The sequence below is a fragment of the Ictidomys tridecemlineatus genome, chromosome 13, assembly GCF_052094955.1.
Source record: "Ictidomys tridecemlineatus isolate mIctTri1 chromosome 13, mIctTri1.hap1, whole genome shotgun sequence".
NCBI lineage: Eukaryota > Metazoa > Chordata > Mammalia > Rodentia > Sciuridae > Ictidomys > Ictidomys tridecemlineatus.
Window position 1 is genome coordinate 79,751,726 of NC_135489.1, and position 22,366 is coordinate 79,774,091.

At 33.6% G+C, this 22,366-nt stretch overlaps 1 pseudogene; it reads right to left on the minus strand.

Annotated features, from left to right (window-relative positions):
• Window positions 1–1,518: 1,518 nt before the first annotated feature.
• LOC144369708 (polyamine-transporting ATPase 13A3-like) lies at window positions 1,519–19,672 on the minus strand (annotated as a pseudogene).
• Between the last annotated feature and the right edge of the window lie 2,694 nt (window positions 19,673–22,366).

The following is a 22,366-nucleotide window of genomic DNA, read 5'->3' on the forward strand; positions in this document are numbered from 1 at the left end:
TCCAACATTTCTGTACATTTAGACTAAACTGTAAATGCCTTAATAACAACAAATTGTTTATATGTGTTATATTGTTGATATTGGGGTCTGTTAACATTGACCTTCCCCACAAAGGAGAGATCTTGGAATGCTACAAGAGCACTAAAAACCTATAAGATAAAAATAATAACACCCCAGACCCACAGAGCTGGAAAAAAAAATACATGAGCAACATGAAAAGACAAGTGAAGAAAGTGCCCCAAACAAATCAAGACACCACATCATTAGAATCATTGGCAGTGATAGTAAAATTAATTACAGAGAAGGAGTCCAGGATGTACATGGTAAAAATGTTTGGTGAACTCAAGGAACATATAAGAGAGAAAAAACAAGCAGTAAAAGAACACTTTGACAAGGAGTTACATAAACATATACAGGAAGCAAAAGATCACCTCACCAGAGTTTCTAAAAAAAACAAACAGAATCATTTAAAAGAAAGAAACAATAAACAAAATTAAAAGCTCAAATGAAAGCCTCACCAACAGAGTAGACCACTTGGAAAATACAACATCAAACAATAAAGATACAATATATAATATTGAAAAGAACTTATACCACACAGTGATAATGGTAAAAAAAACATGAGAAGAACATTCAAGAAATATGGGATAGCATAAAAAGACCAAATTTAAGAGTTTTGGGGATAGAGGAAGGCATAGAGGTCCAAACTTAAGGAATGAACAATCTATTCAATGAAATAATATCAGAAAAAATTCCAAACATGAAGAATGAATTGAAAACCAAAATTCAAGAAGCCTACAGGATGCCAAATGTACATAATTACAACAGATCCACACAAAGACACATTATAATAAAAATGCCCTTGGGCTGGAGTTGTCGCTCAGTGGTAGAGCACTTACTTCACAAGTGTAGGCACTGGGTTTGATCCAACCACCACATAAAAACAAATAAAGGCATTGAGACCATATTAGAACAAAAAAATAAAAAATGCCCAATATACAGAATAAAAAGAGAATTTTAAAAGCCATGAGAGAAAGAAATCAGATTATATAAATGGGAAAACTAGTTTTTCAACACAGACACTGAAAGCTAGAAGATCCTGTAACACCATATATCAAGCTCTGAAAGAACATAGGTGCCAACCAAGAATCTTGTATCCAGCAAAATTAAGCTTTCGATTTGTATTACAGGTGACATTTATTTATTTGTGTGTAAGTACATATACATACAAAGGTTGAATATACCTTATCTGAAATGCTTGGGATAAGAAGTGTTTCAGATTTCAAGATTTTTCAGATTTTGGTATATCTGCTTAGATTATTTTAACAGTTGAGCATTCCTCATCTGAAAACACAAAATCTGAGATGTTCCAAATTTTACTGAACCCTCAAAAAGCATTTCAGTTTTGAAGTTTTGGATTAAAAATGCTCAACCTGTTTTGTAATAAACATTATTGAAAAAAAACAAAAACCCACAAGTTCCATTTTAAAAATTCCAAAACATAAAATCCACCAATACTTACTCTACATTTTGCAATGCTTCTACCAATTGTGTCTTCTGATCAGGTGCCATACGTGCAAACACAGTGCCATGCAACATCAACTGGAAAAAATTAAAATTTATTAAAAATATTGTTCACAATATAATCATGAACATGTCCATAAACTTCTATCACTTACCTTAGGAACAAGGTCTTAAAAATGCTCCAATATCACTGAAAATGATTTTCCATTCATTGCAAAATGATAACGAGTCAATTGAAGATCTTCTAAGCTATCATGAACCAACTTAATTGGAATAGCCTGTATATGAAACATCCAGAACAATACTTACACAGCCAAACCAAATATCATAATCTTATGTTAAATGTAATTCCTCCAAAACTAAATTATTCCATATATTTCATATAAGACACTAAGACTTTAACATTTACTCAAAGAAAAGAAAAATGAGATTCCTCAGTCCTAATGAATCTTTGGGAAGTTAGTTGAGGTTTCTGTTTTCATTTAGATTTTGTTTGTTGTTGTTGTTCTGTTTTGTTTTAATACACCATTTTTCCTTTTCCAGACTAAATTCAAATAAACAAGTTTTCAAAAGAGAATTTTGACATTACCTCAGAGTCAATTGCTGATGAATTACTGCACTGTGTTAGTGAGTCCGCATAATGCCAATTTATGTTGGCAACTTTCCCATCCTTTGGAGGTAATGCTTCAGCAATAATAATTTTATCTTGATGCAGAATCATTCCACAGTCTCTGGCCACAGAGACAGCAGTCAACATGTTGTCACCTATTTTTCAAAATATTTTCAATGTATTAAGATTAAAATTACAACATGAATGTGTATCAAACAAGTATTTTCTGAGAACCAAATGGAGTTGCTATGACTGGGCTGGGAAGAATGAGGATTACATCCTTGATCCTTGGGAGTCTTTTATTTATTTATTTTTAATTTTGACACAGGTCTGGCTAAATTGCTGAGGGACTCATTAACTTTCTGAGGCTGGCCTTGAATTTGCAATCCTTCTGTTTTAGCCTCTAGAGTTGTTGGGATTATAGACTTGTGCCACTGTGCCCAGCTATCCTTGGAAATTTTAAAATAAGCAAATCAATTGGCACACTTATTAAGGAAGCCTCAAATGATGCAAAGTACATATATGCTAAAATCTTGCTCACAACTTCTAAATACAAATACAATCTTTTCCAGACAGTATTTGTGTCCCATAACAAACAACACAGTGCAAAATATACAACAGATGCACAATAAACACTGAAATATCCTAGGAGGAAGAATACTAGGGTGGTATCACAGAAAAAGATGAGATAGAAAATCAAGATTACACAAAACAAAATGTTAAGACAGGTAATAGGAACAGATGTAATAAGAAGTAAAAAAGAACTTCTCCGTCATGAGAAGGAAAGAACTGAAGAGAAGCAAGGACAGGAGAAGTAGGCGAAGGTTTGGGGATACCACTGCTACCAGAAATGAAGAGTTAAATATCTTTCTCCATTTTCTATAGACTACCTCCTAGAGTATCTTCCTGTGGCCCTTGAGAAATAGTCACATTCTGTCATGGTGAAGGAGAAGGAGACACAGATTGTAAAATGCCTTGAAGGAGACATTAGAATTAAGAATTTTCAGAACACCAATAGATTTAGTTATCTTAAGCCATGCAGTAAGAAGTGTGCTATTAGATCTTGGGAGTTAAAGACAAAAATGTACTCAGGTTTTTTCTCAAAAAGTCTTACTGATCACACAAATGCCAAAAAGTAAGGTAATTTAAACCTGATTATTTACTATGAAAAGCGCTGGTACAATTTCACACAGCTAAAGAATAGAAATTATGTAACATTTTCAACAGTATAAAAACACCAAAGAAAATCAAATATTGTGTCAAAAAAGCAAAATGAACCTCGAAAGTCATTATGAATTCAAGTAAGGATAATATTTTATATATGTGCACACACACCTATGTATATAAATCTAATTCTAACAAGTATCTATTAATAATTTTCTATATACCTTGCAGGTCTGAAAATTGTAAAGGAGCTCAAATGGATAAAATGTGCTCTTAATTCTCAATAATTTTATATTCTAGAGAAAGTAACTAATTAACAAACTAATTTACAAGTAACTAATATACAGCAAAGTATGTTACGTGCTATACAAATATATGATTTAAAGAAATAATAAAAAGGAAAGTTGGAAATTTTATAGTTTTCTTAATTATTTTATCAGAATTTTTATAAACAGAATTTGCAAGACCTCAAGAAGAGTACTCCAAGATTATCTTAAACCTTGGAAAGATATTCAGAGCTGAAGCAGGACAATGTAGGATGGAGCCACTACAAGATATACTTTAATAACTAACTTATCCTCAGTATTACATAACTTGGACTTTATAGCCACATTCAATTTTCTTCTGTGTTCTTTTATAAAGTCTAACCTGTGACCATGACAGTGCGAATGTTGGCTTTATGCAAATCTTCAAGTACTGCAGGGGTTTCTTGCTTTAATTTGTTTTGCATTATAATTAATCCCATAAAATCCATGTTGTTTTCAATGGCATCTCTGCAAGAAAAAAAGTGTTAACACATAATGGTTTAGTCAAGAGAACAATGTTGTTCTCTTTATGTTGATAAAACATTTTAAAATCTATAAATTATAAAGTAAAACATTTTATATGCTGAATAAATCATGTGTGCATCTAAGTTCAATATTTCAAAAAAATTTAAACCTGGAAAACAATTTCCAAGAACTATACTTTTGAAATATTGAAATAAAATTCCACACTTTTAAACATGAAAAACAAGGAACATTTGGAAATCTATATCTTTGTGAAAAAATAGTCTATTCTAGCACTAGGAATACTAGTCTAGGAATGATCATTTTATATCCTATCCAAATATAAGCATAAATATATTCTTTACTGTCCTTCATAAAATATAACCTAATTTAAATGTCAAGAGAAAAAAGGAAAAATAAAAACTGTACCACAAGCACATTTGATATTATTTTCATTATTATGTCTCAATACTATAAAATTTCTAAGAAATAGAATTCTTAATCCTAGAAAGTTTAAGAACCATTAGAAGTACAACAATTAGATCTATTCAAGATCCAGAGATGAGCCTTTTAGAATACTGATAATCAATACAGTTATCAAGATGCTAGTCTTCAGATAGCTGAATGCACCAGCACTATGCTAGTCACAAGTATGCCAATCACTGGGAGGTGAAAGACAAAAAGGCATAAATGATGACTACTTTTAAGACACTTAATGAGGGAAATGACATGTAACTAGAGAAATATGTAAAAATAATATGTACTTCAGAGTTATAATGAAGAATGAAGTCTGTTCAATGACAGTCACATTCTCAAGAAATTTCATCCTACCAAAATCATACCATAGAAATGTTTTTCAATAGGGAAAGGGGACTTAAAGTTAGCAACTAGAATTTCAGACTTGCAATTAGCTAAGTAATTTCTCTACATAAAATTTCAATAGTAAAGGAGCTGAGTATACACTTATGCAACCTAAATGCTATATCAATAAATAGTAAAGATATTAAAGAACAGATAGAAAACAAAGTGAAAGACACTCTGTAGTAAAAAAAGGAGAAAAAGCTTTGAAGCCTGATATTGTCTTAAGTATGAAGTTGTACCAATGTGAAACTATTGGGTCAACAGTACCAGGTTTCCTATAAGGTTCTATTTCCTGGCTTCAGTTGGTTTCCTAACTCACCTGTGAATAATACAAGTTAAGGAAATCATGACCTCTAATAGACTGTACTGTTCAAGATATAAAAGATTAAGCTATGAGAAAGGCTTATTTCTGTAAGGCAGAATGCAAAAACAGAGGTCTTGGTGACTAAAGGATGAAGAATAAAGGAAATAGAAAGAGACAGTTGAGAGGGAGGGATAGAACATTCTGGGCAAAAGAAACAACCTATTGACAGGCTTGGAAGGCTCTGTGAAACATGAAAAGCTAGTGAACTACAGCTAATTCACCAATTAATCTATAAGAGGAAAACAGCAAAAGGTGAAGTAATAAAGAAATAACAAGAGACAAATGTGCCCTTTGCAGGAATTAGGAGGTATGATACATCTGTGGTTCCTGCCTATGCATGCGCATCAGATCACAAGGTAGAAGTTGTTTTGTTTAAAAACACATGCTTAGAATACCCCCAAATACATGGAACTACCAGGAAAACCAACATATGCTTAGAATACCCCCAAATATACAGATTACCAGGACAACCAATGAACATTTCTTTCTGTTTGCAAACTATTAGGCACACTATAAGGTTCCTAAACAAAAACTCTATCTTCAAGGGGTAGGTTTTAACCAGTTATAATAAAAGTAACAATTCTTTTTTTTTGTGGGGGGGGGTATTAAACATTGAACCCAGGGGTGCTTACCCTCTGAGCCACATTCCCAGCCCTTTTTATTTATTGAGACAGAGTCACTAAGTTGCTTAGGGCCTCCCTAAGTTGCTGTGGCTGGCTTTGAACTTGTAATCCTCCTGCCTCAGCCTCCTAAGTCACTAGGATTAAAGGCATGTGACACTGCTCATGGGCAAAACGTAGCAAAATCATACCATAGAAATGTTTTTCAATAGGGAAAGGGGACTTAAAGTTAGCAACTAGAATTTCAGACTTGCAATTAGCTAAGTAATTTGTCTACATAAAAATTCAATAGTAAAGGAGCTGAGTATACACTTATGTAACCTAAATATGGGGGAAACCAATATTTATATATAGAAAGAAATGTGATGTTGGTAAAGCCATTTGACCAAAGGCAGAGATAAATGGGGTGGAGAAACGGTATTGGGTACTGTGACTCATGACACTTTTTACCAAATTAGTGTTTAGATCCAAACACTAGGCAAAACAAGATCATCTGGGAAGAAAAAACTTCTGTAGAATTGCTCAATGTTTCAAGAACATGCCTGACACATAGTAAACACTTGATACTTAACAAATTTAAAGTAGTTTCAATCACTTTTAAGGAAAAACATACAATGTTATAATAGTATAGGCAAAAAGTCAATATTAAATAAAAAGGAAATTAGAGGCTGGGATTATGGCTCGGCAGTAGAGCACCTGGCTAGCATGTATGAGGAACTGGGTTTGATCCTCAGCACCACATAAAAATACAGAAAGAAAAGAAAAAAAAGGAAGTTTATTAAAAATAAATATTTAATTTTAAAAATAAAAGGAAATTAGATATTGGAAAAAATGTACTTTTACCTCAATTGTCTCAAACCATATTGCATTATAAATGCACATGTGCATATACTTGCATACATTCAATAAAGATGTGTATTTACTGACATATAAACATATATGATGCATTACTGAGAAAACTGTAGGGACAGCTGTCCAACCTTACCTACTAATATTCTGTACTTTATGCCATGTCAGTTTTGACTCCAATTTTCGATGTGCAAGAGCAATCACACGGAAGCCTTGTTTAGTATAATCTTCTAAAACTTCCTCAAAATCAATAGGAACTTTTAAAAGAAAAAGTAAATTTCACAGTTAACACTACTAATACCAGCTTACAGAAATACCAGAATTTTATCCAAATCCTAGTTATTTCCTTACCGGTTTCTGGTTTACAAAGACTGGCAATGACCTCGGGGGCTCCTTTCATGTAGGCATCCATTTTCTTATCCCCTAGCACCCTTGCAACCACACTCATACGTTGCAAAGCAGAAGAAAATGGGAACTGGCGAACAATTCCTATCTCATAAATAGCCTATATAATTTCAAAAGATGCACAAAGCATTTATTATTCTTTAACAATAAAAACAAATGCATTTAGGTAACAAATAAATGTTCTTCACTTACTGGAAGTTCAAACAGTTCCTAAAACCAAAAGAAAAGAGTACAGATTAAGTCAATCAATGTAGTCAAGTTAGAAAAAACTTTAAGCATCCACAAACATTGGGAGAGTATCAAGGATCCCTCATTATTTGAAAGTCAAGACTTGATATTCCTTCTCTACCATTATGTTCTTGAAACTTTTCAAATATTCTAGTATTCTAGAAATATTAAAACATTAAATGCTACAAGGGAAAATTTAAAAAATCACTTAAAGATTTTTCTCATTAAGGAATTACTTAAATATTCTTTTCATGAAATTCTAGGTATACAGATGTAATTTTAAAGGATTAATGATCATGTATGTAAGTCATAAGACACTAAAAGCTGCTCACTATACAGGAAAGAAAAGTAATGGCATGAGAATTAAATCTCAACATTTTATAAAGAATGCACATAGCACACCAAAGGTATAGTTTGATAAATGAACTAAAACATAGATGTCTGCATAGGAGAAAGACATCTGACTCCCTCTTCTAGCAATATTTCAAAATCACAATTAAACATTAAGGATGCATCAATAAATAGTACTATCCAGCATTAAGCAATTTCACACCATTTCTTGGTTTCCTGCAGGTGTAGATTCAGGAAGCAGCTGTTTAGGAGGACCAACCACAGTGGGCATAATTCGATTATGAAGTGCTGTTTCTTCTTCTATTGCTTCTTCCAGAATCTGGAAGGAAAATATTCACTGCTGAGAGCCATTGCCAACAAGGAATGATACATCGAAATTTCCTTGCCAGCGTACCCCATGTTGCTTAGAGGATGGACTCTCCATTGTGGAAACGGACTTGTCTTAGATCATTTGCAGTGACATTGCATGTATGCTTGAGTAAGGTGACCTTGCTCAAGGACCAGGGCGGGTCCGGGTTTAGGGCGGATCAGGTTTTAGGGAGTATCCTGCTCCTTGGGTTTAGGGCGGTTCCAGGTTTAAGGTGTACCCTGCGGGAATCAGGCGTATCCTGCTGCCTCAGGCACGCCCGATCCTTGAGTTCCCGTTGAGTTCTCCTGGGATTCAGAAAGTATTTGGGATTCAAAGCCTGATGGAGTACATGAATTTTGGAGAAGAACGTGGATTTCCCCAGAACGTGTTTGTAGAGGGCCAGTGTGAGTTCGGGAATAAAGAATTGCTGTTTGAATCTACAAAGCTGTGAGTGGCTCGTGATTTTGTGCCCAGCCAGACTGTGGCAATTCACTATATCACTTCATAAAATTCAGTTCATTGAATACATTTTTAAATGGAATTAATGGCCATTTTCAGTCAATTAAAAAAAAACTGCTATCTCACATAAGTAAAACAAAATACAAAGAGAACTAGTTGGATACCTAGCAACACATGATATAAGGGATACATGAGGTTTAAAGTTGAGAAAAGAAATGAGAAAAACATCTCTCATTTTGCTCCTATAACCTACTGGATTTAGGTAATAGCTCTGTGAAAACAGAGTTCTTGCGGCTCCTAAGGACTCCTTTCCTCCAACAGGAGAAGATTCCACAGTATATGGAGCTCACAGATATAGTTAATAGAACAGGTACAGAACAGACTAAGGCACCAAAATATGAGTTTAGAGTTTTAGTATGAACATTTCTTGTTAGGCTAGTACTACCTTAATCCCTTGAAATTTTACTTTAAAAACATTTTCCTTGGTTAAAAAAAAATTCAAATGGGGGTATATAGTTCAATGGTAGAATATGTGCCTACTATGCTCAAGACCCTGGATTTGATCCCCAACATCAAATAAATAAATTAACTCAAACAAAACCCTATATTAAACTTGTTTTCAAGAGAAACAACACACTAATTTGACTATAACTGAAGTGATTTATCAGTAAAAAAATGAAGAAAATTGTGACCAATTAACCAATCTTATATAATTCTATTTCTCTCTACATGTTAAAGTCTCTGGAATTGGGATGTAACTTTTATGACATTAATTACAAGGATCATTCGTGCCTGGTTATATGAAACCATCAACTGATATATAAGATCTTATCAAGTCAAGGATCAAAACATCTCAGGGTCTACAAAACTGCTATTATGCGAATTTACTTATTTATACAATTTTTTCAAAAGATCAAACATTGAACACTAAATCTATTGAAAACCCATTTACTGGAGAAAAGCATTAAAGAACAAAAAAGATAAATCATCCCATTTTGCTTCTCTCTCTATAAATAAAGTGAGGCGCCTCTTCAGGAATTAAATATGAAGAGTACTTACTGTGAACTTTTAAAGATGGCAGACAGAGTATGTATCATCTACCTCCCTCTCTTTCAAAATGTTAACAAATTACAAAAACAACAAAAAGAAAACAAAGAAGGGGCTGGAGCAGATTTCAAATAGTAAACAAAAGGCAAACTTAAATACTGATTAATAAAAACTGATTTAAAAGAGACATATGGGCAAAAATAAAAATCTGACTGCAACTGCCCAGAATTATCAAATCAGACCTTCAAACTTGAATAGCAAAGTAACATCCAGTTGAATAATAAAAACCAAAAACAAACAAAAGGGGAACAGGGGAAATGTTCCCAGACAAAATGAATAACTCAAAAGCTAGAAAGGATCTTTAAAATACTATTATTGCACCTATAAATAAGTGGATGCTGTAGCTGAATGCAGTGGTACACGACTATAATCCCAGCAACTTGGAGGCTTCAAAGCCAGCCTCAACAACTTAGCAAGACCCTTACTTAGCACCTTAGCAAGACTGTGGTTAATTAAACACCCCCTGGGTTCGATCCACAGTCCCCCCCCCAAAAAAAAAACAACAAGAAGTGAATGCTTTCAAAGTGTAACAACCATAAGTACTTACAAATTAAAATTACCAGTGGCAAAACAGAAGGAAACTTAAAAATGCCAAGAAATTGAGGTCTGAAGTCATCCTACTGACTCATTTAAGGTCCTCCTTATTGACTTCTAACATACTTGCACCAGCTACAGATACCTGAATTACTTTATAAACATTAAACACAGCCTAAGTGATCAGCCTCTATTAAAGGTATTTAAATGTGTTAATTCAGCTGAAACAGATACTTTTCATTCAATTAGAAATATTTCTCCATCATTAGAAATTTCATAGTTGATTCTTTTTTACAGTTTTAAGATAGACTGTTATCAAAACTACCAACAGAAATAATCCTACTGTAGAGTAATTTAATTTTAATATAATTTTTTTGAAGTTACTTATATTTTAAAATGTTGAACTTACCCATCCAATGGCTTCAAACATTTTTCAATCAAGTGGATCAACAGAAAGCATTCCTTCAATTTTTGTAAGTGAATGACAGGTAGCCAGCCATAGAAGCAACAAACTGAGATTTTACCAACATTTCACTGCAAACATTTTCTTCTGGTAAAAGAAATCTAAACAGAAAATACACTGAATTAGGTTCATAAATCCCTAGACTCAAGACAATATTCTAACAGGCAATTTCAGTTTTGTATTACTTTCAAGTCAGGTAGGGTGGCACATGCCTATAATCTCAGCTACTTGAGAAGCTCAGGCAGCAGGATCACAAATCTGAGATCAGCCTGGTCAACACAGCAAGACTTCACTTAAAAAAACAAAACAAAAACAAAACCCTTCTAAATTCAAGCTGGGCATAGTGGAACACATCTGTAATCCCAGTGACTCAGGAGGCTGAGGCAGGACAACTGCAAGTTCAAAGCCAGCCTAAGTAACTTAGTGAGACCCTGACTCAAAATTTAAAAAAAATATAAAGGGTTGGGGATACATGAGTTTGAGCCCCAGTGCAGGGGCTGGAGAAAGAGAGACAAACTTTTAAATCCAAAACTGATCTCCTAAGAAAGGGAAGTGTTCCAAGTGCCAGAAAAAGAGGGAAAGGAAAAGCGGAAGGTTGTGCACATGAGCTGATGCTGTGGCCCGTGAGGGAGGAGAGGAAGCCATCTCTATACTCCAAGGACTTGGATTTTAATATAATACAGAAATAGGAAACAAAGCTATAGCCACATACAAAACAAAAGTGTCAGGAGAAATGAAGTAACACCTTCAAAATGATGAGAAAATAGAAATGACAACCTAGATACCTGCATAGTTATACAATCATTCAAGAGTGACAATGAAATAAAATCCACGAATGTAGTTGCATAAAATGATAACTTAATCCAGAGGAATGAAACTTTTTTCAATGGCAAATCTAAACATGCAGACTTTATAAAATCAAAATCATAAAACACTATGTAATAAATATACTTAAGAAAGGAGAGGAATAAGCAGAATAAAAGTAATCTATTGTCTGGGTTTTCAGAAGGCAGAAATGAAAAAAGAAATTAAGAACCAGCAGTAAAGATAAGGATGCATAAATTCCAAGAAAATGAGAGAGACAGTGAAATAGGAGAAAATTTAAAAAATATGCATATAATTTGGGATGAAGGATAGTAGAAATAATTTCAAATATATCTAAATATATTTATATGTAAATGGATAACAATAAGTACATCAAACACAATGACTGAAAAGCAAACAGACGGAGAAAGATATTTTAGGCAAGTGTTAGGCAAAAGAAAGCTGTGTGTAGCTACATAAATATTAAACGAAATAGAATTTAAGGTAATATGTGTTACTGAGATAAACAAGCAAGAAGATACAACTCTTAAAATTACATAACCAAATAATACAGTCTGTCAAAATATATAAACCCAAATCTGGAAGATATCTAAGGGGATTAAAAAATGATATAAGCACAACTATAGTACTAGAACTTCTGAGCTTCAAAAAAAAAGTAAATAGATGAGCCTAAGGGAATGTGCAATGCACAGTACTAAAACAATTTAATATAAAACCCAGAAAATACAAATGACTTCTAACAATAAGGAAAAGAATAACCACACAAAAAGTTATAAATAGGTAACAGAGAGAATGACAAATGACTCTCCTCCCCCAAAATATGAAGATGCTTAACTTTGTAAGTAATGAGAAGAATGTAAATAAAGTAATAATAAATATCCATTTCATATCTGTTCATTCAGCTAAAATTACAAGTCCAACAAAACTAAATTTAAGCAAGGATATGCAGCAACGGGGAGAGTGTAATCTTCTTTATTGAGGGAGAGTGTAAATAAGAACTACCATCACCAGGCAGAGAACAGGCAATATCTGGTAGCACAGCTGAAGCCAAATCCAGGCTACCACCTACAAGGATCTGCTTATGTAGACTCAGTCACATGTCACAAGCTGTGTCCAAGAAATTTAATTGTAGTATTATGGTTAAAGTGCAAGGAGAAAAAATGATATTGTCTTAGTAGAACAGACATTATGTTTAATTATACATCAGAATAATTTTATTCAAATTAATAAATTAGATCTACATATCAACATGAATAAATATTAAAAACAATCTGAAAGGCAGAAAAAGCTGCAAAAACACAACATTCCACTCATGTATGTTTATTCAGATTATGTAGGTAATAAAAATATAAAATATACAAAAATAAAAATAATTTAAGAATGGTAATAGCAACAGGGAAAGGGAGAGTGGGACTCTAATTTCTACACAATTTCTTTAATATTTTAATCTTTTAAAAGTAAATATAGCCAGGCACAGTGGTGCATGCCTATAGTCCCCATTGGCTAAGGAGGCTGAGGCAGGAGGATCACAAGTTCAAAGACAGCCTCAGCAAGTTAGCAAGGCCCTTAACTCAGCTAGACCCTTTCTCTAAATAAAACAGGCTAGGATTATGGCTCACTGATTGAGTACCCCTGGGTTCAATCCCTTATACCCACCCCCCAACAATAAAAGTAAAGATCTAAAGTAAATATGGCAAAATGATAACTGTTCAGTTTGGCAGTAGTTATGCATTTGTCTCATTTTATTTGTTATGTAATTGAATGCTGCATGTGCTAAAATATGAAAAATTAACTAATAAACTATCAAATCCAGCTGATATTTACCGGGCATTCTCTACTTGTTGAATCCCCCAGAGATCTAAACCGTCTTCAGTAAGCGTTCCAGTCTAAAATAAAAAGAGCACATATGCACAAAGTAACTATTATACCTCAAGAAATAAGAAAATGCACACACATATCATTAAAAACTATGCTACATATACACAATGGAGTAATATAAAGAATCTGAAAGAAAAGAACAGGAAAGATCACCAATTACTAACAGAGAATGTCTCTAGAACAAAGGGTTAAAATAGGAAGCAAGGTTCAGAACAGTAGTTACTATATGGCCCTACCATGTAGGAGTGAAGTGGACATATCTGAACAGTCATATGTTTATGTGCTTATATTATAAAAAGAATGCACCAATCAATGTATTAGTCAGTAAACAATACCTATAATGCTGAGATGGCTTAGGGTATAGGGAGTCCAGAGAAGTAAGTTAAATGGTATTGGGGGAAGAAGTTAAGTCCAGATGTAATGACCTGGTTTCTTCAACAAAATGATTAAGGTTGAGGGAGAAAGAAAGGCAAAGATTAGTTATGTAACCAACGTAATACAAAAATCCCACCTTTAAATATGAGACATTTTTGAGATAGGCAATGAAATCTGAATATAAATGGATATTAGACAAAACTTAAGAACTGTTAAACTTTAAAAGTGTGATAGAGGTGGTGTGGTAATGACTTTTTTTATAAGCATCTTATTTCCAGACATATGAAGGTAATTACTGGTGTAGATGTTATGTTACAATGTCTGATGCTGCCTCCTTCACAAAGAGAGAATGGGTGGGGTAAGAGACAAAATGCTGATAACTCTTAATAAGTAGATGAGAGCTTATTATACCTGTATCTTTTCTCCACTTTTGCATCTATTAACTAACTTCCTTAATACAAAAGATTCCAAGAGCTGTGGTACAGCTCAATGGTAGAGCATGTACTTATATATGCTTGTGAGCTCCTAGGTTTTAATCCCCAGCACTCTTACACACACACACACACACACACACACACACACACACACACACACACATAAACAAATTTTTTGAAGAGATAAATAAAAGTGATGGGAGTATATAACCTTTTAATTTTTTTCAAAACATACTTTTTTTAATTTTTAAAATTTGTTCTAGTTATACATGACAAACAAAACATGTTTGCACTTTTATATAACATACATAAATGGAGCATAGTTTCTCATTATTCTGATTGTACATGTTGTAGAATAACATTAGTCATACAGTACATAATTTGTTCTTATTAATTATAGATGACAGCAGAATATATTTGGCTTATCATACACATAAGGAGTTTAACTTCTCATTCTTCTGGTTATACATGATGTGGAATTACATTCACTGGTCATGTATTTATATGAGCACATAGGAAAGTAATGTCTGATTTCTTTCTACTTCCTATTCCCATTCCTTCTACCTTCCCTTCATCCCCCTTTGTCTAATCCAAAGTAGTTCTATTCTTCCCTACCCTCCCCCACCTTAATGTGATTTAGTGTCCACATATAAGAGAAAACATTCAGTCTTTGGTTCTTTGAGATTGATTTATTTCACTTAGCATGATATTCTCCAGTTCCATCTATTTACCAGTAAATGCCATAACTTAATTTTTTTATGGCTGAATAGCATTTGATTATGTAAATGTACCACATTTTCTTTGTCCATTAATCTGTTGAAGGGCACCTAGGCTGATTCTATAGTTCAGCTATTGTGAATTGAGGTACACGATGTGGCAGCATCACTGTAGTGTGCTGATTTTAAGTCCTTTGGGTATAAAGTGAGGATTGGGATAACTGAGTCAAATAGTGGTTTCATTCCAAGTTTTCTGAGGACTGTCCATACTGCTTTCCAGAGTGGTTGCACCAATCTGCAGTCTCACCAGCAATGTGTGAATGTACCTTTTCCCCACATCCTTGCCAGCATTTATTGTTAGTTGCATTCTTGATAATTGCCTGACTAGAATGAGATAGAATCCCAATGTAGTTTTAATTTGCATTTCTCTGTTAGAGAGGTTAGATATTTTTTTCATATATTTGTTGACTAATCTTGTTTCTTCTTTCTGTGATGTGCCTGCTCAGTTCCTTTGCCCATTTATTGATTGGGTTATTTGGGGTTTTTTGGTGTTAAGTAAAACATACATTTCTCATGTTTGAAAACAAAGTGATCAAAAAATAAAATTCTTTTATCAGTTACCTAGAACAGTTTGAAGAAAGGTTTTCTAGTTTAATCTTTCAGCAATACCTAACTTCCCTTCAAGAGGAGAAATAGGCCACGCATGGTGGCACACACCTGTAATCCTAGCAGCTAGGTAGGCTGAGGCGGGAGGATTGGGATCGCAAGTTCAAAGTTAGCCTCAGAAACTTACTGAAGCCTGTCTCCAAATATAATAAATGCGTGTGTATAATAAAATATAATATATAAGTAAATAAGGGCTAGGAATGTAGTTTGGTAGTTAAGTGCCACTGTGTTCAATCCCTGGTACCAAAAAAATAGAGAGAGAAACATTAAGGGAAAACATATCTCACAAAAGTACACAATTTGTTATTTTCATAAAATTTCTGACCTTCATAATTTTGCAACATGTACTCAAAATTAGAGCAACATTAAACACATATACTTATGAGCAAATAAAAAAATCATAGCAAATGTGTCTATGGAGCCTATTCTGTTAAATTAAGACTACCTAAAAATACAAAGTTCACATAATTTTTACACTTATTGCTACTATATTTGAACCTTTTTTATTATTATTTTTGTTTGAGACAGGTTCTTGCTATGTTGCCAAAGCTGACCTCAAACCTGTGGACTTAGGAGAGCCCTGTCTCAGATGTTGTCCAAAGCACTGGAACTAAAAGTGCATGCCACTGTGCCCAGCTTACTTATTACCCCAGAACAAGGCATAATACTGGATGCACTTAATCAGTTGCAGATTTGAGCAAATAAGTAACATCCAAAAGCTTTAAAAATTGAGAAAATAAAAAAATATAAAAAAGATGTATAGGGCTGGGGATGTGGCTCAAGCAATAGCGCGCTCGCCTGGCATGCACAGGTGCTGGGTTCAATCAAGGAAGGAAGGAAGGAAGGACGGAAGGAAGGGAAGGAAGGAAGGAAGGAAGGAAGGAAGGAAGGAAGGAAGGAAGGAAGGAAGGAAGGAAGGAGGGAGGGAGAGAGGGAGGGAGGGAATTGTGTAAACTAAAACTAAAAAATATTTTAAAAAGATATATAAGTAAACAAACTGAGAAAGAGGAAAATTAGAACCATTAAAAAAATGACTATAAATTTGTTGACAAAAAATGAAAGCACTCTAAATATTTAAAAGCTACCCAGTAACCTTTGAGAACAATTATGAAACTGAACCAACCTTGTCAAAACAAACAAGATTCAGCTGTCCACATATATTTATCTGTTGGGAACTGATACAGAAAATACCAACATTTTTCAGTCTTCTCTGAGCATACACAATACCAGCAGTCATTGCAGCAGGAAGTGCAGGTGGCACAGTAATTGTAATGATATCAAGAGACTCTATAATTATTACCCCAACTTCTTCCTACAAATAAAACAAAAACTAAATGTCAAACCCCATATTAAATATTTACTAAATTAATGTGGATATTTATTCAATAAGTCTGTAAACATTTTTAATTTGATATACAAGCATGTGTGTAGCTACAAGTGTATATATGTATACTTATACATACATATACACATCTATTATGATATCTAATTTTCTTCCTTCAGAGATTCTACAAAATAGAAACTCAATGAATGGTCAAGAGAACTGTAAAATCCCAGCTACAGGAAACTTCTGACAGTTATATTTTTATAGTCCTACATTTTTCACAAGGCACACTTCTAAAACAAGTTCAACAAACTCTGCCAGATATAGTTCATCTGGTAAGCGCCATACTGACCTAGTCTCTACCAGGGGAAAAAAAAGAGATCTTACAAGGTCCTTTCAATTAAATGTTCAAAAAATAAATTTATTCTGTATATTCTATCCCAAAGATAAAAAATAAAGTTTCTGGTTTATGTGTTTTTTTTCTTTTTCCTTTTTTAAAGTCACAAATAGGCAAGAGGGACTGGGGATATAGTTCATTTGGTAGAGTGTTTGCTTTACATAGCACAAAGCCCTGTATTCAATCCCTAGCGCCTCCCCGCTCAAAAAAAAAAATGGCAAGTAAAAGCCCATCTAACCCAGAGTCATCAAAAAAAAAAAGAAAGAAAGAAAGAAAGAAAGAAAGAAAAAAAAAAAAACCAAAAACCCCTGAATGCTATGACAGAAATATCCTATATTTGTTCTTTGTAATACAATAACTATTAGGTTCATATGTCTTCTTTAAATTAGCTTAAAAATTTAGTTTCTCAGTCTTACTAGTCACATTTCAAAATTCTCAACAGTCACATGTGGTAAATAGTTAAGGATCAACCCTAGTAAGAGCCCTCATACATACCTCATTTAAAATGCTATTGATAATCGTGTAGATGAACCTAATACCAGCCACTGCCACAAGACACAGCAGAAACAAGTAGGCATCTCTGTAGAGTTTAAAATCAGTTGGTTTGGGATACAATATGGCACAAACAAGCTGTCCTTTGGAAGTACTAAATCCTTTCCCCCATGAAAAAAAAAAGAAAAGAAAGAAAGAAATTAAAATTACTTACATTTTCTATACAGAAATAACAATTATCTCCCAGAACAGAATATCTTTTTAAACATTCAACAGGTATAAAACATGCTAAAATATACAAGAGATGTATTTTCTACCTGTTCGAACTACTATGGCTTTGACGAGCTCTCCAGTGTAGAAACGAGTCTGAATAACAGTCATCCCCCAAAACAAAGTGTGTCATTTATGTGTTTCTGGACTATATATTTCCTCACCCATTCCTTTTATATCCACTGAAGGATTTGGCAAATTAGTCTTTGTCACTGGAACACTTTCTCCTATTTAAAAAAAAAATCACAAATTATTAAATTAAATGAAAGCACACAGAGAACTAGTACCAAACATAAAAACCTTAAATTGTGAAATATTATAAATACTAGAGTACTGCTTACAATAGTTGTTAAGAATTACAGCTGAATTAATTAGCCTTTTTTCTCTGAACTTTGTCACCTAGATATGAAGTTTTGTCTCTCATACAAATTCCAGAAAGAGATCTGTGACTAAAAGGTAGTATTTGTCTATATTTGGAAATGATAGTGCTATAGAGTTTCAAATAATTTTGAAGATGAACAGGGGAGTTGCAATACCCTAGCACCTGTTCTTATACCCCTAACAATGGAACTAGAAAGCACTGTTACCTCAAATACCCTATAATATGAATATCCACGGCTAGCCAACCACTATACACACACACACACACACACACACTCTTTCTCTCTCTCAAACACACACACACACACACACACACACACACACACACACACATACAAGGAAAAGGCATCTGGGAAAGGGAGATAAAATAAGGAGTTTGGGGGTTATCCCAAGCAATCACTAACAGCCAAATTCTTTTCAAAATTTAGTTCTTTGTACATTTATATAATTTGTTTCAAAGGAGGCACTGGATATTAAAGCATATATGTGATTGTGTATTTTAATACAAAACTCTAGTTTCTTAAGGTTATATAGGAAACATCTTCTTATCAAACTGACTACATTCACATATTTAAAAAGATATAAATATCTACCTCCAGATTATGGTCTGGAGGTAGTCTACTTTTTTAAAAGTCTACGTTTCCCCAGTTTAGCTAAATATAAATCATTATGTATTCCCATTTTTTACAAAACAAACAGGGAGGCAAATATGTTATGTTTTCTGTAGGCAAAGGACTTTTCTTCTTTCCTTACTATAAATCATTTCCTTATGTCAAAAAATAGCAAGAGATGGGGCTGGGATGTGGCTCAGTGGTAAAGTGCTTGCCTAGAATGCATGAGGCACTGGATTTGATCCTCAGCACCACACAAATGTAAAATAAAGTGTGCACCTAAAACTAAAAAATATTTTTAAAAAATAGCAAGAGACAGGCCAACACACGTACCCAATACCAGCATGGTTATTTAGGATCACAGCTAAGTATTTTGCAGAATTTGGTCTACGCACATTTATGAGTAAAAGATATACATGACAGTTAATTTTAAAAGTTTAAACAGTTAACTATTTAATGTTAGTATCAGTTATAAACGATTGATACAATTTTATTGGTTTGGTTTAACTCACCTGTTAACATGCTTTCATTTACAATGCAAGTACCATTAATAAGTACTGCATCACAAGGCATGACTGTTCCATTTAAAGGAATGACCATCACATCTCCTGGCACAAGGTCTGTAGAAAATATCTCTTCTATTTCTGAATTTTAAGAAAGAAAAATCTGAAAAGAATATCCTTAAACTTGAAATAAAAGCAGGGCAAACAAATCAATGATCCATTCAAAGGTCTCCTGATCTTAGTGTTAACACAAAAATACTCATAAATCCAATGTTTTGAGAAATAGGATTAAACCAACAAAGTATGGGTGTGTCAGTTTGTCTCCTGACAGGATAAACTGTGTACAGAGGATGACAAGTGCCTGTGTTTACACTTTAACATTCATGACACCTGTTAATGATCAATTTTAGCTATAACATATCCATCCATCCATCTCAGAAAATAAACACAATGCATCTATACAGAAGAGTCACTGAAACAGGTCAAACTCAAATTTCTATTAACATGAAAACATTAAAAATTCAGAAGATTTTAAAGAGTATTTTTATTATAATATTCTTCTATGTATGGTATGTGTGTGTGAAATATACAGCATTTGAAAATTTGCACATGAAAGATATATCCATAGACTATTTCTGAATACAGTTCCAGTATTCTTTTTATACTATTTATAACCCTAATGTCTCACAGCCTTCAATATTCTTTAGTCTTTTTACATATTATTTTAAATATGACTAAATTTATTAAATAAATTAAGCATTATAACATTTTACCTTGTGTATTATTTCCTTGAAAATCTAAATTAGCTAAACACTTTTTAAAAAGATCTTCCAAAGGACAAGAGGTTTTTCTTGAGTCACCTAATATTTAAGCATTCTCTCTTCCTCTTACTTCTTCATTTCCCAGCCCCCCCCCCCAGATTTAATATTGTTTGCAGGAGAGTCACGTTAGTTTGAATATAAAGATGGGTGAGGAAAAACACTATTGTTTTGCAATATTAGTCTATATGACAAATACTTCTCTCTCTAAAAGAGGAAATAGTTTAAATTTTGATTAAACAACTTTTAAAGAATGATATTTAATTCATTTTTTATAATAAAAGCCTTATTTTAAAACCATGATCTTTGGCAGGTGTGATGGTGCATGCCTGTAATCCCAGCAGCTCAGGAGGCTGAGATAGGAAAGATTGCAAGTTCAAAGCCAGCCTCAGCAATTTAGAGGCCCTAAGCAACTCAGGGAGACCCTGTCTCCAAATAAAAAAGCAAATGGATTGTGACTCAGTGGTTAACAGTTCAATCCCTGGTACAAAAAAATAAAATTAAGACTTTATTTTTCTTAAAGCTTTAGCACTACTTAAAATTCCGTTCTTTTCAGTGTACCATAAAACATTAGGACCACACAAAGGAGTGCTTCAATGGCTTGCTGTTGGATTGAGTTCAAATTCCTAATAAGCTTTGCCCATAATCCACTTACTATATGTGCCACACTGATTTTCTTTCAGCTCTTATAATGACCACACAATTTGCAATTTCTGGCCTTTAGGCACTTAGAATCTTCTTCTAGCCCTCTCTGTCCTTCACTTTACCAATTTCTCATCTTATTTGGCCAATTCAAATAGTCACCACTTAAAACCACTTCCTCAAAGAAGCTATCCCTGATACCTGCAGTAAATGACCTCTAGGTATCATGGCATTTATCACACTATGTGTGTTACTTGTGTGTGTGTGTGTTGCTAGGGATCAAACAAAGGGCCTAACACATGCTAGGCAAGCACTCTATGTCTTATCTATGCCCCCACTCTTTTTGTTTTGAAACAAGTTCTCACTAAGCTGCCCAAGCTGTCCTCAAACTTGTAATTCTCCTGCCTCAGCCCGAGTCCCTGGGATTACAAGTGTGCACCATTACACCTGGCACACTTATCACACCTTATTGTTACTGTTTAACATCTGTCTTTCCAAGAAGACTAAATCCCTAGAGCGCATAGTGCCTACACTACACTACCTTTTTGTATTGTAGAAAAAGAAAATTTAAAATTTACATAAATGAAGGAATTAGATATAAACTCAGGAATCCAAACACGTATTTTTACCTCTTTTAAAAAACAAATGTATATGTATAATTTGGATTTACTTTACACTTTAACACTTAATGGTCATTTTTTTTTAATTCTTAACTGTCACCTGAAATATGTACTTTCATTTACTCTACAAACTTAAACTCTCACAGTGCTGTGAGCTGCCACCATGTCATGCTACATAACATATTGCTGAAAGAGGAAAAGAAATTTAAAACAGCCAATATAAATCAACTTCTAAATACACTAAAAAGAATGCTAAAATATAAGGTACATTAATATGATAAATACGTAATACTCCACCTTTATAAAAATGTCAAGAATCAGTGATTGAAGGATCATTCACTTTTTTCTCTCAAACAAAAAAAGAAGTACTCTGCAATAGTTCTGAAAATAGTGGTGGGACTGGGGTTGTGGCTCAGTGGTAGAGAACTTACCTTACCTTGCAAATGAGGCACTGAGTTCAATCCTCAGCACCACATAAAAATAAAATAAAGGTATTGTACCCATCTACAACTAAAACTATTAAAAAAAGAAAAAGAAAATAGTGGAACCATCCTTTCAGTATTCCACTCTGTGACAAGCAACTAGATTTCCCATAGTCAAGTGGTAGGTAATCTAATTCTAAAACAAATCTAGCTTCCCCCCCAAAAAAAAGCACAAGGGCTTATAAATCCATTAAACTAAAATAATGACTAATGAGTATTCATTTTGTATCAAATACCATTCCATACCTTTATCGGGTTATCACAAAATACAAATATA